Source organism: Sorex araneus, chromosome 1, assembly GCF_027595985.1.
Source record: "Sorex araneus isolate mSorAra2 chromosome 1, mSorAra2.pri, whole genome shotgun sequence".
Classification (NCBI taxonomy): Eukaryota; Metazoa; Chordata; class Mammalia; order Eulipotyphla; family Soricidae; genus Sorex; species Sorex araneus.
Genome location: NC_073302.1, coordinates 54,622,480 through 54,638,650, shown reverse-complemented (window position 1 = coordinate 54,638,650; position 16,171 = coordinate 54,622,480).

The window sequence follows — 16,171 nt, the reverse complement described above, 5'->3', positions numbered from 1 at the left end:
GACATGTCATAAGACACATAATACACATTTTCCATAATTACTGCACTATATTTGATGAGGTTCAAATATGGTATGGACCATGGGGACACCTGTAAGTGCAATTGGAGACTGCCCTAAAAGCCTTCATCCCTCTCGGAGAGCCCAACGAGCTACCTGGAATATCCTGCCTGCATAACAGAGCCTGGCAAGCTACCTGTGCTGTATTCAATATGCCAAAACAGTAACAACAATGGGCCTCATTCCCCTCACACTGAAAGAGCCTCCCAAGATGGTAGTGCTAAGAAGGATTAGCAAGGAGAGGCTGATAAAATCTCAGGGATGAACTAGACTGCCAAAATGAAAAAGAACTAAAATGATTGTCTATACTTTCAATGCACATACGCTGGCATCAGAGCATCCATCAAGAGCCTGATGGTGCAAGTGCAGAAAATCAAGTATGACATCATTGGTCTGACCGAATTGAGAAGGTTTCGATCACATCACGCCATTTCAACACTAGAGAAGAAGTGTTCCTCAGAACATGCGACAATAGAGGCATTGGTGGCATCGGTGTCCTTGTCATCATGAACTTGGCCGTGAACATTGATTCATTCAAATGGTTAACAACTCAAATCAAACAATTGCGCTTGAATAGATATGGCTCACTGCCGGCAGTTTCTCTCTTCATCGTCTACGCACCAACATCCAACTACAATGAAGAAGAAATTGGGAAATTCTACATGAAGCTGGAGAAGTTCTATGAAGAAGACCACACCTTCTACAAGATCATTGTCGGTGATTTCAATGCCAAGATAGGACCGAGAAGCTCGCCCGAAGAACTCCACATCAGGACCCACGGCCTAGAATGGTATTAACAGGGTGAGAGACTGAGTTAATCATGTCTACCAAGATCATCCATGGTAAATCACAGTTCCAGAAGGCTGAATCTAAACGTTGGACATGGGAGTCTCCATGTGGACAGTTCCACAATGAAATTGACCACAGCATATTCAATTGGCAGTTTTGCCTGACCGATGTCACCGTTGTCCCAAAATTCCAAACAGGATCGGACCACCATCTCCTTTGTGCAAAATTCTACTTCAGAGAGCAGGGAGAAAGGACTGCAAAGTTTAAGATGAAGAAGAGAACTCCCAGAATGACCACCAACTGGGAGCTCTTTGGCACTAATGTGATAACATGGGAAGATGTCATTATTGACAACATCAACAAGGAATACAGTTGACTGGTTCAGCATCTCCATGACGGCATGCATGAGGAATGCTGAGAGTGGGAAAGCCACAAACAGACGTCTGTCTTCAGAAACTCTCAAGCTCATTCGACAATGTGGTTTGGTACAAGCCTCAGGCAATCACAGCTAACATCCAAGCTTACACAGCTGTGCATAAAAGAGATAAAAGAAGACCTCAAAGAGAGAAGAACAGCAGTGTTAGCCAATGTGGCAGAGTCTGGGAAAAGTATTTGCAATGCTCGCCTATCCTTCAACTACAAGACCAAGATGAATGCCCTCAGATATCCTGATGGATCTATCACATCTTCCAGAAGGTCAATGGAGAGGATTATTCATGACTTCTTCTTGGATATTTTCGACAGCCACATCACCTGCCCACATACCAAATTCTGAAGGGTGGATATGTCGTTCCTAAAGTCCTTCCTTTCCGAAATCCGACACACCATTTCATCAGTAAAGACATACAGCACCCGGTCCAGACAAGGTCAGACCCGAACACCTGAAGAATCTGCCACCAATACTCGTCAATACACTGTTTCGGCTCTTCACATGCTACCTGTCTGAATGCAAGGTTCCATCCTAATGGAAAACCAGCAGGACCGTTCTGTTGTGCAAGAAGGGAGACATCTGCAACATCAACAGCTATCGCCCAATCTGCCTGTTGTCCATTGTCTACAAATTGTTCACTCAAGTCATCCTGATTAGAATGGGCAGAACACTAGACTAAAGTCAACCATATGAGCAAGCTGGGTACCAAAAAGGATTCAGCACGATCGACCATATCCACACAGTGACCAAGCGCATTGAACTTTCGTGAGAGTTCAAGATGCTGCTCTGTATAACATCATTGATTTAAAGAAGGCCTTTGATTCTGTTGAGACTGAAGTAGTCATCTAAGCCCTAGCCAAACAGGGTGTTAGTACATCAAGATCCTCTGTGAGTTGTATTATGGATTCACCACTAGGATCTCACCATTCTATAAGGAAGTGATCATTGACATAAAGAGAGAAGGGACTTTCCTCAATATATTCAAAGCCATCTACTACAAGCCTATGGCAATCATCATCCTCAATGGGGAAAAACTAAGAGTCTTCTCTGTAAGATCAGGGATGAGACAAGGATGTCCACTCTCTCCACTTCTGTTCAATATAATCCTGTTCACAGTCGTGCCTAAGAAATCAAGTACCTCGGAATCAGCTTAACTAAGGAGGTAAAGTACTTGCACAAAGAAAACTAAAAAAAAAACTACCTCAAGAAATAAAAGAGGACATGAGGAAATGGAAAGATATCCCCTGCTCATGGATTGGGAGAATTAACATTGTCAAAATGGCAATACTCCCCAAAGCATTGTACACATTCCATGCAATCCCTATAAGGATACCCATGACATTCTTCAAAGAAATGGAGCAAACACTCCTGCAATTCATATGGAATAATAAGCCCCCACCAATAGCTAAAGCAACTCTTTGGGAAAATAATATGGGAGAAATCACCCTCCCCAACCTCAATCTCTACTACAAAGTGGTAATAAATAAAACAGCATAGTACTGGAACAAAGGCAGAACCTGAGACTAATGAAACAGGGTTGAATATCCTGACACATACCCTCAATATATGATCATCTAATCTTTGATAAAGGAGAAAGAACTGTGAAATGGAGCAAGGAAAGCCTCTTCAACAAGTGGTGCTGGCAAAACTGGACAGCTACATGCCAAAAAATGGGCTCAGATCTCTACTTAGCACCATGTACAAAAGTCAGGTCAAAGTGGGTTAAAGATCTCAACATCAGACCATAATTTATAAGGTACATGTGAGACAAGGTTGGCAAAACCCTCCACAACATTGAAGCTAAAGGTATTTTTAAAGATGACATGCCACTGGCCAAGCAAGTGAAAACAGAGATAAACAAAAGGGACTATCTTAAACTAAGAAGCTTCTGCACCTCAAAAGAAACAGTGACCAAAATACAAAGACAGCCTACAGAATGGGAAAGGATATTCACCCAATACCCATAGTATAAGGTGTTGATATCAAGGATATACAAGGCACTGGTTGAACTCCACAAGAAGAAGAAATCCAACCCCATCAAAAAATGGGGGGGGTGGAAATAAACAGAAATTTTCTCAAAGAAGAAATCCAAATGGCTAAAAGACATATGAAAAATGCTCAAAATCACTAATCATCAGGGATATCCAGATTAAAACAACAATGAGATATCATTTCACATCACAGAGACTGGCCCACATCCAAAAAAACAAAAGTAACCAGTGTTGGCACTGATGTGGGGAGAAAGGGACTCTTCTTCACTGTTGGTGTGAATGCCTACTTGTCAGCCCTTTTGGAAAACAATATGGAAAATTCTCAAAAAATTAGAAATTGAGCTCCCATTTGACCTAGCAATACCACTCTTGGGAATATATCTTGGAGAGGCGAAAATGACATCTGCACTTTTATGTTCATCGCAGCACTGTTTACAGTAGCCAGAACCTGGAAAAAACTCGAGTGCCCAAAAACAGATGAATGGTTAAAGAAATTTTGGTACGTCTATACAATGGAATACTATGCAGCTGTTAGAAAAGATGAAGTCATGAAATTTGCATACAAGTGGGTCAGCATGGAAAGTATCAAGTTGAGTGAAATGAGTCAGAAAGAGAGAGGCATACATAGAAAGATTGCACTCATCTGTGGAATATAAAGTAACAGAGTGGGAGACTAAAACTCAAGAGCAGTAGAGATAAGGACCAGGAGGTCTGATCCACAGCTTGGAAATTGACCTCATGTGCTGGGGGAAAAGGCAGCTGAGATAGAGAAGGGAACACCAAGTAGAGGATGTTGGGAGGACCCATTGGGTTGAAAGATGTGTGCCTAAAGTAGACTATAGACTGAACATGATGGCCACTCAATACCTCTATTGCAAACTACAACACCCAAAAGGAGAGAACAAAAGGGCAAAAGGGAATGCCCTGCTGTAGAGGCAGGGTGGGGTGGTGGGGGGGTGTGGTGGGAGGGATACTGGGAACATTGGTGGAGGAAAATGGGCACTGGTGGAGGAATAAGTAAATTATCACTGTATGACTGAAATGCAAAAACAAAAGTTCATAAGTTTGTAAGTGTACCTCATGGTGATTCACTAATACAAAATTTTAAAAAAAAAAAAAAAAAGAGAGAGAGGGAGGTTCGGAAGGGTGATACCATTTCACCGAAACTCTTCAGTGCCACCCTCAAGAATGTCACGTGATGAGTAGAATGGGAAGGAATGGAGTGAAGATAGACGGTTGGCAGCTACACCACCTCCGATTTGCTGATGACATCGTTCTCATAACACCAAACATTAGCTAAGCGGCACAAATGCTGGCTGACTTCAACCGTGAGTGTGGAAAGTTCGGACTGCAGCTGAATCTCACCAAGACAATGTTCATGAAAAACGAACTAGTCCATTTGCTCTCAACAGATGAACATCTCCAAATGCAGCAGCTATGTGTACCTGGGTCGAGAACTCAACATGAAGAATGACTTTGCACCAGAACTGTACAGGAGGAAGAGAGCAGCGTGGAATGCCTTCAAGAGTGTCAAAGCAGTGGTTAAGAAGATGAAGAATCTCCGGCTCCAGGCACATCATATTGATTCCACCATTCTTTTTGCACTAACATATGCCTCCGAGACCTGGGCCCTATGAAAACAGGACGTGAACTCTATTTGGGTATCCCAAAGAGAAATCAAAAGAGCTATGCTAGGAATATCATGTTTCACTCAAGTGAGAGAAGGAATTTGGAGTTTCCATCCACATTGACGGTCAAGAATCAGGGATACTGTCTCATTTGCCAAGGCGTCAAAAATCAGATGGGTAGGACACGTATTGTGATTTAGAGATGACCGCTGGACTAGAGCTGTTACCAACTGGATTCTACCGGATGTCAAAAGACCATGTGGCTGCCCACCTATGAGATGATCAGACTTCTTCATCAAAACCCTGAATAAGCTCTGAGCCTAAAGACTTCGATTCCAGAGACCTAACACATTCGGGCATCCAGCGCATCTTCTAATAGCAATGCACTGGGACTGCGAACTGGGCTGCAACTCTGTGCTGCCCGGGGGTGGATTTTTCCTCCCCACCCTGTCTTCCTGCATTGAAAACAGCGGTGGTGGTGGCAGCACCCACATGGCAGGCACCATCTTCTAAGAGTCCTAACCCAGAGGTATTCGATTTTTACACTTGGGGCTCCTAGGGACTCATAGGAAAGGGGTATAACCGGCATGCCCTCAGCCCAGATAAATTCGGAGCTGCTGAGAGTGAAGTGGACCCTCTGCGCCTAAAGACTTTGATTCCAGAGACTTCTTACAGCAATGCACTGGGACTGTGAGCTGGGCTATGCAATTTCTGGCAGAATTTTCCCTGGACTTTATACAGAAATCCAAAGCCGCACGGATGCTGCAGACTTAACATCTATAATTGTCAGCAATGTGAAACGGTTTGTTTTGAACAGGTCTGACTTGGGGGGGAAACTCCAAATAATAACAGTAAGTTTTTGTTGAAATATTGAAGGTTATTAATGTAGCAGCCACCTCTCTGGACTGTGAACTAAGCAAAAGCCCCACGCTGGCCAAGAATAGGAAATATCCCTCTTTCCAGGTTGTTTCCCATTTTCAGGGAGAAACGCGGCGTGGCGTACACCATACTGTGAGGCATGGGAAGGGGTATGAGGGGGGGAAAAAAGGAAAAGGAAAAAGGAGAAAAAAAGAGTTATGTACTTGGAGCAGTGGGGCTACATATCTCTTCATTCCCAGCAATGGAAAACTAACTATCAAATGCTTCCTTGGTAGTAGGGCTGTCTTTATTGGGTGGAAACTCCAACAACAATAGTGAGTTTTGTGTTGAAATATGGAACGTAATCAAGGTAAAGAGAAAATGAAGTGAAATTCATTAGTTACACAGTAGGGGGCGGGGGGGTATACTGGGGTATTTGGTGGTGGAATATGGGCACTGGTGAAGATATGGGTGTTTGAATATTGTATAACTGAGACATAAACCTGAGAACTTTGTAACTTTCCACATGGTGATTTAATAAAAAGTTAAAAAAAAAAACCCTGGAGCGAGCAGATATCATTGGGCTATACTAGCATGTGACAGGTTCGAATGGAGATGTTACTGGCGCCCGCTTGAACAAATCAAAGACCAATGGGATGACAAGTGATACAAGTGATTATGAATAAAGTATATAGCAGGCCAGACATGTAGTTCAGTAATAGAGCACTTGCCTTGAATATATGGGGCTCAATCTTTGACACTCCCACACAAATCAATAAGAACAACAAAAACACAGGAAAACTCCTCCTCTCCCCACCCTTTTGTATTGAAAAAATATAGGAAAAGATGTAAAGAATATCTTCTCATTATTCAAAAAATAACTACTAAGTAATGTTTGCACAGTTTGTGGAATTGTTTTTATTCTAAATTAGAAAATTTCTTCCTATATTTTTATAAGTATAAAATGCTTGGGAAATAAGTAAGAGTTAGTTTTTATTATATACTATTTTAATTAAGAAGTGTTAAAAATTAAATCATAAATCTTTATTTCACCACTCTTCCCTTTGAGAATTTATATTAAGTTTTGTTGGTGTTAAAACATGTAGTTACTGATACTGAGACATGTTGGCAAAGCACATAGAGTGATGAAAGATGGACCATCAATGTGTTGAATAAATATTGGGCCTTTTTCATTCTAAATAATACAGGCCATATTTCAATATTACATGCATTCTAAAATGTACAATAAATTTATGTCTTTCTCTTTTATATTTTTACATGTCCTTGTACTTATCAGATAAGCCTCTTGACTGTTTTCAGTGGTATTGATTGGCTGGTAGATAAGTACTCATCTAGGCCTTTTCACCTGACAGTCTGTATCAAATTACTATCTAAGTGCCATTATACTGAGCATGAGCCAGAATGCATGCCAAGATTTTGCATTTTCAGAAAGAAAAAGCACAGAGAATGTTTAAATTAGTAAATGTGTGTCTGTTTTCTTATTACTTCTACATTTAAAATGTTGTGTAGTAGTAATAGATACTCAAAACCATTTGGTCATCAGTCTATTCCTTTCTACACCAATTATTCGTCATTTCTGTCTGCCAGGCTCTGTGATGGAGCTAGCAGCGCAAATTCCTATGGATTTAGAATAATAGCTGAGCCTGAACTTTGGAGTTGGGAAGGGTTAGGCTAGAATCTTGTTTTTCAGCTCATTAAGTGAATAGTGATGATTTATTTACTTCTGAATTGTTAAGGATGCATGTATTTTCACATTTTCTTTCTTCCTTACTGGTGCAGAGGTCTATTTTATGACTTCTCCAGATCTTACTCAGCAGTGACCTTGATATTATTATTTAAGTTTCCTGACTTTTGCTCTATCAGAGATACTGTTTCAAGACTATTGTTAAACTTGTCCTTTTCAGCAAAGCTTGCTTCAAGTTCATTAATATACCCATTTCAAATCTATAACCTAAAGAAAAAATGCATTCATTCTTTCTTACAATTCCTTTAAAATATAACACTGAATGAATTAGAATTATTTTATAAGTTAAAATATGAGGAATTGTTCTCTTTTCATGTATTTTTCTATACTCATACCTTTACTGAGAAGATTACTCCATATTTTATTATCACCATCTCTAATTATAAATTCTCTCAGCGATTAACAGCGAACACATTTCCTTATATACTTATAACCAGTAGTATGAGCCTTTAAATGTGGCTCTCTATTATATTTGCTCTGTGCCTCTATGATCACAAGTACACTATCCTTTCAACCTGCTACACAGCTGTATAGTGTGCCCTACATTTATATTTTGAGATATCCCCTATCTTCCTCTAAATTCACCCACCTTGTCTTAACTGTTAACTCCAATAACATGTGACTGATTCTTTAACATCAGCATCAAGTTTGTATATTTCAGGACTTCTTAATTTTCTTCCTAAATTACATACCGCTGTCTTGTATGTGGAAGTGGAGCCCATGATCTTTCAAGAGAAGATCATAGTCTTCCTGAGCTCACTGTCTCTTTCAGAGGCATCAATATTATCTTAATTCAGTAGAAATGCATACTCAATATTGTCACATCCCCTCTTGCCAATGAGTTGCAAGATATGCATAAATGTAATAAATGCACATATAAATGTGCATATATATGTATATATATACACACACATATATATTCAACCTCTGAGATGGTTTTGTGTTTTTTTCTTTTTTCCCATTTGATACCAGTCTAGTTAAGGTTTAGAACATTTTTGATAAATGTTGTATATTTAAAAAATCAACTTTGTGAAAACCTATAAATTTCTGTAACATTAAGTTGACAAGAATTAAAGGTTGCATTTGTGAAAGAAAATTGTAATCATCTGGAATGACTGATCATTCTTTATATGAGTATATAAGGGAGAATCCAAGAATTTCTTTCTTTTTTTTTTTTTTTTGCTTTTTGGGTCATGATTGGCAATGCACAGGGGCTACTCCTGGCTTTACACTCAGGAATTACTCCTGGTGGTACTTAGGGGACATTTGGGATGCTGGTAATCGAACCCGGGTCAGCCGAGTACAAGGCAAATGCCCTACCTGCTATGCTATTGCTCCAGACCCTGAATTTCTTAATTAATCTTTAAGACTCTTCCTCATTTCACCCAGCAATGTTTAAAGCTTATTCCTAACTCTGTGCTCAGGGGTCATTCCTGGTGGTCTCCAGGGGCCATATGTGGTTCCAGGGATCACACCTAGGATGGTCATTTATAAGGCAAGCACCCTACCCACTGTAAATCACTTTGGCCCCTAGATGTTATTTTCTTTTCAAATTTTCTGCTATACTTGGTGGTGCTCAGGAATTACTCCTGATTCTGTGCTCAGCAGTCACTTCTGAAAATACTCAGAGAATTTAAAGTGGTACCAGGAATTGAACTTGGGTTGGCTACATGCAAGGTAAATGCTTTACCTGCTCTTTATTTCTCTAGCCTCTTCATTTAGATCTAAAATGGAACTTGAGTCTGACAAAATGGTGGGGTTAAGATTTTGAAGAAAAGAACTATATGGAAAGGCTATTTCAGAGAATTCTTCTGCTAGAATCCTGGAAAATAAGTAACTTTAAACCAGAAGGAAAGCTGAAATCCAAACCAGAATATTGTCCAGTCAAATTATTATTGTAAGTCTCATATGTAGTTAAAAATTCCTAGTTGATAATGTTTTGTAAAAAATAGAGTTGAAATATATTTGAATGTTAGAATTTATTTAGTCCATTATATTGCACATACTTCACTTGAAATGTAATTAGTATTAAAAAATAAGATATTTTATGCTTTTGTCATTAGTTTTAGAAATCCATTATTTGATTTATTTGTATTTTTGTTTCTTTGTAGTGACAGGGATTGAGTCTATAACCTCACACATGAGGTTATAGAGTTATGAGCTCTATACTGAGCAACAGTCCTAGGCCCTGATACATATTTTGTAGTACTAAGGTATCTCATTTGGTATAAGCCACAGTTCAAGTGCTGCATGACCACACGTGGCATATACCTCCCTTAGTGGACAGGGTGGGCCTAGAGTATTTCCCAGCCCAAAGCACTAGATGTAAACATGTAATTTAGAATATCTGATACAGGAATTATAGGCACAAGGAAGAAATTGTGTTAGAATGGTAGTACTGGGCAGTAGCTGGGTGCCCAACTGGGAAGTTAGGGTGGAAAATGAGTTGCTACTTTTAGGCTCAGCTCAGTTATTTTTGTAATATTTTATTCCCAATCTGGTGTAATCCCTACAGAAATAGCTTGTTTAAATTTCAATAGACAAGAAACAAAATTTACTGAAGCAATTTATTCTGTCTCAGGTTCATGAGTATTGTAGTACCTACCTTTTGCTGGAATGGTGAAAAAAAATTTTTTGAAAGTGATTCAAAGGCTCCAAAGGGGTCCTAGAACAAAAATTATGTACAATAATTATTAAATATTTGGCTAATTGAATCGATTTTCAAGGAAGTATTTGTCTAATTTATTTTGTTGCAAATAGATATTGATTTGTGACTGTGAGTCAAACTTAGGGAAAAGAAATCTCAGTATGGGAAATAACAAAACAAAGCCTTCATTTCTCTTCACTAATATACCTTTTATATTAGTGGACTGGAATGATAGCACAGTGGGTAGGGCGTTTGCCTTGCACACGGTTGACCGGGTTCCCTCTCGGATTGCCCAGCAAGCTACCTAGAGTATCCCGCCCACAGCAGAGCCTGGCAAGCTACTCTTTGCATATTTGATAAGCCAAAAACTAACAACAAACCTCACAATAGAGACATTACTGGTGCCCGCTCGAGCAAATCAAAGAACAGTGGGACAACAATGCTATAGTGCAATGTAAGTTTTCCTGTCCACTGCCCTTTTCTGCAGATAATGTATCATCCATGAGGAATGGGTATGTCTGTTTTGTTTCAACAGCATAACTAGGGTTGTGGCACCCCAGAGGGAAAAGTTATGAAAAATATCAAACATTTGTTCTAAAATTAATGTATTTAGGGGCTGGAGCCATAGTACAGCAGGTAGGGCATTTGCCTTGTGCACAGCAGACTTGGGTTCAATCCCAGTTTCACCTGTGGTCATCTTAACCCTTCAGGAGTAAGTCCTAAGTGCAGAGCCAGAAGTCCTGAGCACTGCCACATATGGCACCCCCAAACCCAAAACTATAAAAATTAAATATATATAGGGGCTGGTTAGATAGTTTAGGTGTTAAGGTGCTAGATTTACACACAGTCAATTCTTTTTCCAATCCTAGCACCACATATGGTCCCCTGAGCCCTTCGAGGAGCAAGCTCTGACAACCAAACACCCTCTTTAAATAAAAATAAAAGGATAAATATTTATGATTATCAGTAGATATGTTTTTTGTATATCTATTTTATATACCTACATACCCTGGGTTGAATAAAAGTTTCCAGATGAAAAGGAATTGTGTGTGGAAAAAGTTGAAGAAGCTCTGCTCGCCAGAATCTGGAGGACCTGGAATAGTGTCTGACACAAATAAGACACAGCCTTTAAAAATGTGTACTTATTTATTTTTTTAATGACAGTAACATTAACAAAGAGCAAAGGAATGCAGTCTAAAGATTTTACTCAGACTGTTTTGAGTAGCAGCATAATTTCGCACTTTGATTTTTAAATCTTGAAATTTAGTGCCTATGAGCATAATTCCTTTTCATCTTGTCCCTTGACATCATTTAGTTGCCACCTGAGAAACCCAGTGTCATGATTCTGTTTTAGGTTCCAATGATACCTTAAGTTATTTTTAGATAAATTGGCAGACTTTTGTTCTTGGGTAGTGGGAAGACAAATTGTTACTATTACCATAAATTAAAATACATTTCACTCCTGTGCCCCTCAATTGGATGCTGTGGGTAAATTACAGGCACAAATTAGACACAGATTTTGCCCTTGGGGAAACTAAACAATCAAGACTTTTATTTATTTTTTTTAATAACTATGTCACCCTGAAGCCAGATGGTGTCTATTTAGAGTAATGTAATTTCTACTCATGCTTGATGATACTGCTGTTTTGCAACAAATACATTGACATTTTGAAGAATAATTGGGTTAATTTCTGCATGTAACCCAGTCATGATTTAATCTATCATACTGTGTGAATTGCAACAAATTCTAAATTAATTCCATTTTTAGAAAATTTGTAGAAAAAGATACACTAAAAGGCCTTTACATGGAAACTCCAAAACTATTTTTAAAATATGTTAATATAGCAGGCTGGCCTAAGGTTAACAAAATAAGAGGAAGATAAGAAAATCATGGAAAATAGAGATGACACCTAGGCAAGAGAATGGCAGGCATCATATGTGGCCTACTTACCTATGCATGCACGTAGTGCCAAAGAGACTTTACAACTCTTTGATTTTGTTATGAAAGTAATCTAAAATATAAATTGTATGCTTTTTAAAGATAAGCAAAATGAATTTGAGAAAAAACATTTAGCTTGCCTGCATTCTAGAGTTAAAAAAATAATTAACATGAAAACCAGGGACACTTCACTGCTTATCCATGCTTTATTATGTATAAGAGCTCAGATTCATATACCTGGACTAACTCACTTCTACATCCAGTAACTGCAGCTAATGTCAAATACCCAGCTCCAGAGAAAGAAACAGTAATTCAGTAGGTGTAACCTGTGTACAGGAAACCAAAGCTTAGTGATAGGGATGTCCTCTCTCTCTGTCTCTCTTTCTCTCTCTCTCTCTTTCTCCCCCCTCTCACTCTCCTTTCTTCCTCCCTTTCTTTCTTTCTTTCTTTCTTTCTTTCTTTCTTTCTTTCTTTCTTTCTTTCTTTCTTTCTTTCTTTCTTTCTTTCTTTCTTTCTTTCTTTCTTTCTTTCTTTCTTTCTTTCTTTCTTTCTTTCTTTCTTTCTTTCTTTCTTTCTCTTTCTTTCTTTCTTTCTTTCTTTCTTTCTTTCTTTCTTTCTTTCTTTCTTTCTTTCTTTCTTTCTTTCTTTCTTTCTTTTTTCTCTTTCTCTCTTTCTTTCTTCCTCCCTTTCTTTCTTTCTTTCTTTCTTTCTTTCTTTCTTTCTTTCTTTCTTTCTTTCTTTCTTTCTTTCTTTCTTTCTTTCTTTCTTCCTTCCTTCCTTCCTTCCTTCCTTCCTTCCTTCCTTCCTTCCTTCCTTCCTTTCTTTCTTTCTTTCTTTCTTTCTTTCTTTCTTTCTTTCTTTCTTTCTTTCTTTCTTTCTTTCTTTCTTTCTTTCTTTCTTTCTCTCTCTCTTTCTCTCTCTCTTTCTTCTTTCTTTCTTTCTTTCTTTCTTTCTTTCTTTCTTTCTTTCTTTCTTTCTTTCTTTCTTTCTTTCTTTCTCTCTCTCTTTCTTCTTTCTTTCTTTCTTTCTTTCTTTCTTTCTTTCTTTCTTTCTTTCTTTCTTTCTTTCTTTCTCTTCTCTCTCTTTTTCTCTCTCTGTTTCTTTCTTTCTGTTTCTTTCTTTCTTTCTTTCTTTCTTTCTTTCTTTCTTTCTTTCTTTCTTTCTTTCTTTCTTTCTTTCTTTCTCCCTTTCTTTCTCTCTCTCTTTCTTTCTTTCTTTCTTTCTTTCTTTCTCTCTCTCTCTCTTTCTTTCTTTCTTCCTTTTCTTTTCTTTGTTTCTTGCTTCTCTCTTTCTTTCTTTTTCTTTTTTAAAATTTTTTTCTTTTATTTATTTTTAAGTTTTTATTTTATTGAATCACCATGAAAAAAATACAAAGCTTTCAGGTTTAAGTCTCAGTTATATAATGATTAAACCCCCATCCCTTCACCAGGGCACATGTTCCACCACCAAGAACCCAAATAAAACCCCCTCCCACCTAGCCCCCACCTAAGTAGCTAATAATCTTCACTTTATTCTCTCTATACTTTGAATACATTGAATATTTCAATAGAGAACTCACTATTATTGTTTGGAATTTTTCCGGAACAATCAGGCCTGCTGAAAAGGCATCATTTAATAATTTCTTTTCATTGCTGAGAAGGAAGACTCTATGAGCTCGGTTTTGAATTTCTGATATTTTAGCTGAGTTCACAGTCTAGATGCATTTCTGTAAGAAGCTGCTCTGGGTGCCAAAATGGGTTAGAAGACCTCTCGGATCATAATCTTTAGGAGCACCTTTCTTATGACTAGTGATTTCATTTCTGTTATTTAAACTAGGGGCTGGAATGATAGCACAGCAGATAGGGTGTTTGCCTTGCACGCGGCCAACCCGGGCTCTATTCCTCTGTCCCTCTCAGGGAACCCGGCAAGCTACCAAGAGTATCTCGTCTGCACAGCAGAGCCTGGCAAGCTACCCATGGCATATTCGATATGCCAAAAATGGTAACAAGTCTCACAATGGAGATGTTACTGGTGCCCACTTGAGCAAATCGATGAACAATGGGAGGACAGTGTTACAGTGCTATTTAAACTAGTGATTTTTAAATGTCTATAGCAAAAGTGTCTCTTTATGACATAAAATGTGCTAAGTTACCCTAATGAAGAGCAGGAAACAATGATTAATTATGCTAAGTTTTCAGGAATTAGAAACAAAGGTCATTTATTTGTCTGTTTAGATAACACTACTTCATGCATTTTTCAGCAAATATATGTTGAGTGCCATTGCTTTAAGTGTACAGGACACATCAACAATCTCAAGATTTCTATTTTTATAGCACTTATCTGGAAAGAAGTTGCAGGTCAGATAAACCAACACATCAAACCTACTTGGTGGGAAGTGATAAAAGGGTTATTGAATAGGGCAGTTCAGAGAGTGATGGTTCAGAGGAAGATGGTTTTGAAAGTGATGTGGGAAATTGTGATAGTTGCATCCAAACAGGAGCCTGAAAAGAAGGAAGAACCAGGGGATCCAGGAGGATGTGCATGAAGGTAAGAAAAGCATGTGTAGGAATAGCAGTCCTGCAGGCCCTGAATACTTAGTCAGAAATTTGGAATATGTATTAAAATTGGAAGCCAATAGTGGGTTTTGTTTACAGGGTTACTTGATTTATCCAACTAGTTGGTCAAGATTTGTACAACCACTCCAGGAGCCTAGAGTTAACTCTTTCTTAAGAAATGCTATGCATATTTTGTTTGGGGAGTGGGGAGAGTCATACTCAGTGGTGCTCTGAAACTACTACTGTTAAAGTGTTCAGCGACCATGTTGTACTTGGGATTCAACCTGGGGCTCTCACATGCAAAGCATGCACTCCAACCCTTTAAACTGTTTCCCTACCTCAGATGTGCTGAGTCTACATAATAAATTGCCCAAGTATCTGACAAATGTGTCTTTTAGCATAAAAATGGAATTGGAAGCATTAAACTTTTGTTTATTTTTTGGTCTTTTGGGCCACACCTGGTGGAACTCAGAGCTTACTCCTGCATCTGTACTCAGGGATCATTCCTAGTGGGGCTTGGTTGACCATATGGGGCACAGGGGATTGATTTGGATTAGCCACATGCAGGCAAGTGGGTACTATTGTACTATTGTTCTGGCTCCTAAAGCATTGAACTTTTCATGTAAATTACTCTAGGGTCAAATTATGCTTTTAAGTACAAACTTTTCAACTAAATGAAAGAGGAAGTATTGTTAGTTGATTTAAATTATTTAATCAGAGAAAAGGAAAATTATGTGTTATCTATCAATGTCAACAGAAGACTTTTGAGCTTTGACTAAACATTCTCTGAATCTCTGAACTGCAATGAAAGATCTCCCAATAGTTGTTCTCATAACTCTACATTGCTTATGAGATTCTCGTTATAGAGACCTATTCATTCATATCCTCATAGTCTCTTTCTCTCACTTTCTATTTGTCACCTTTTGCTTCTTTGGATATCTTCCTCCTCCATGAAAATGATTTTCTGGATGTGGCATAGGCTGGAAATATAGTACAGTGGATAAGGTACTTGCCTATGCTTGGAAGATTTTTGTTCTATCCCCAGCATCTCATACACTCCCTCAAGCACCATGGGGAGTTAGCAGAAGAGCCAGGAATAAGTTCTGAGCACCAATGATGGTAGCAAAAAAAGAAGAAGAAGAAGAAGGAGTTAGGAAATGCATTGCATGTGCATATATAGTTAACTATAAAGCATTAATCAAAGAGAGTGAAGGACAAATGATGAATCTCTCAACTTTACAGACAGTCTAAAAAACTCATAATATTTTTAAATATATATATATATATTTCAGTATGCATTGAGATAAAGTGTATTATGAATAACCATAGCTAGAGCATTTGGCTCAGGGAAAGGCCTACTGTGGGAAAGAGCCTTGGTCCTTCTCCTTTTCATCCTCAGACTTGAAACAAGGAAGCTAACTGAGTTGAGGTTTAATTTATTCTGTGGATAGAGGAGCAACTCATTAGAAAAAATAGGAAAAATTTAATATAGAGAGGATCCTCTCCTAAAATATGTCCATTTGTTCAAATCAC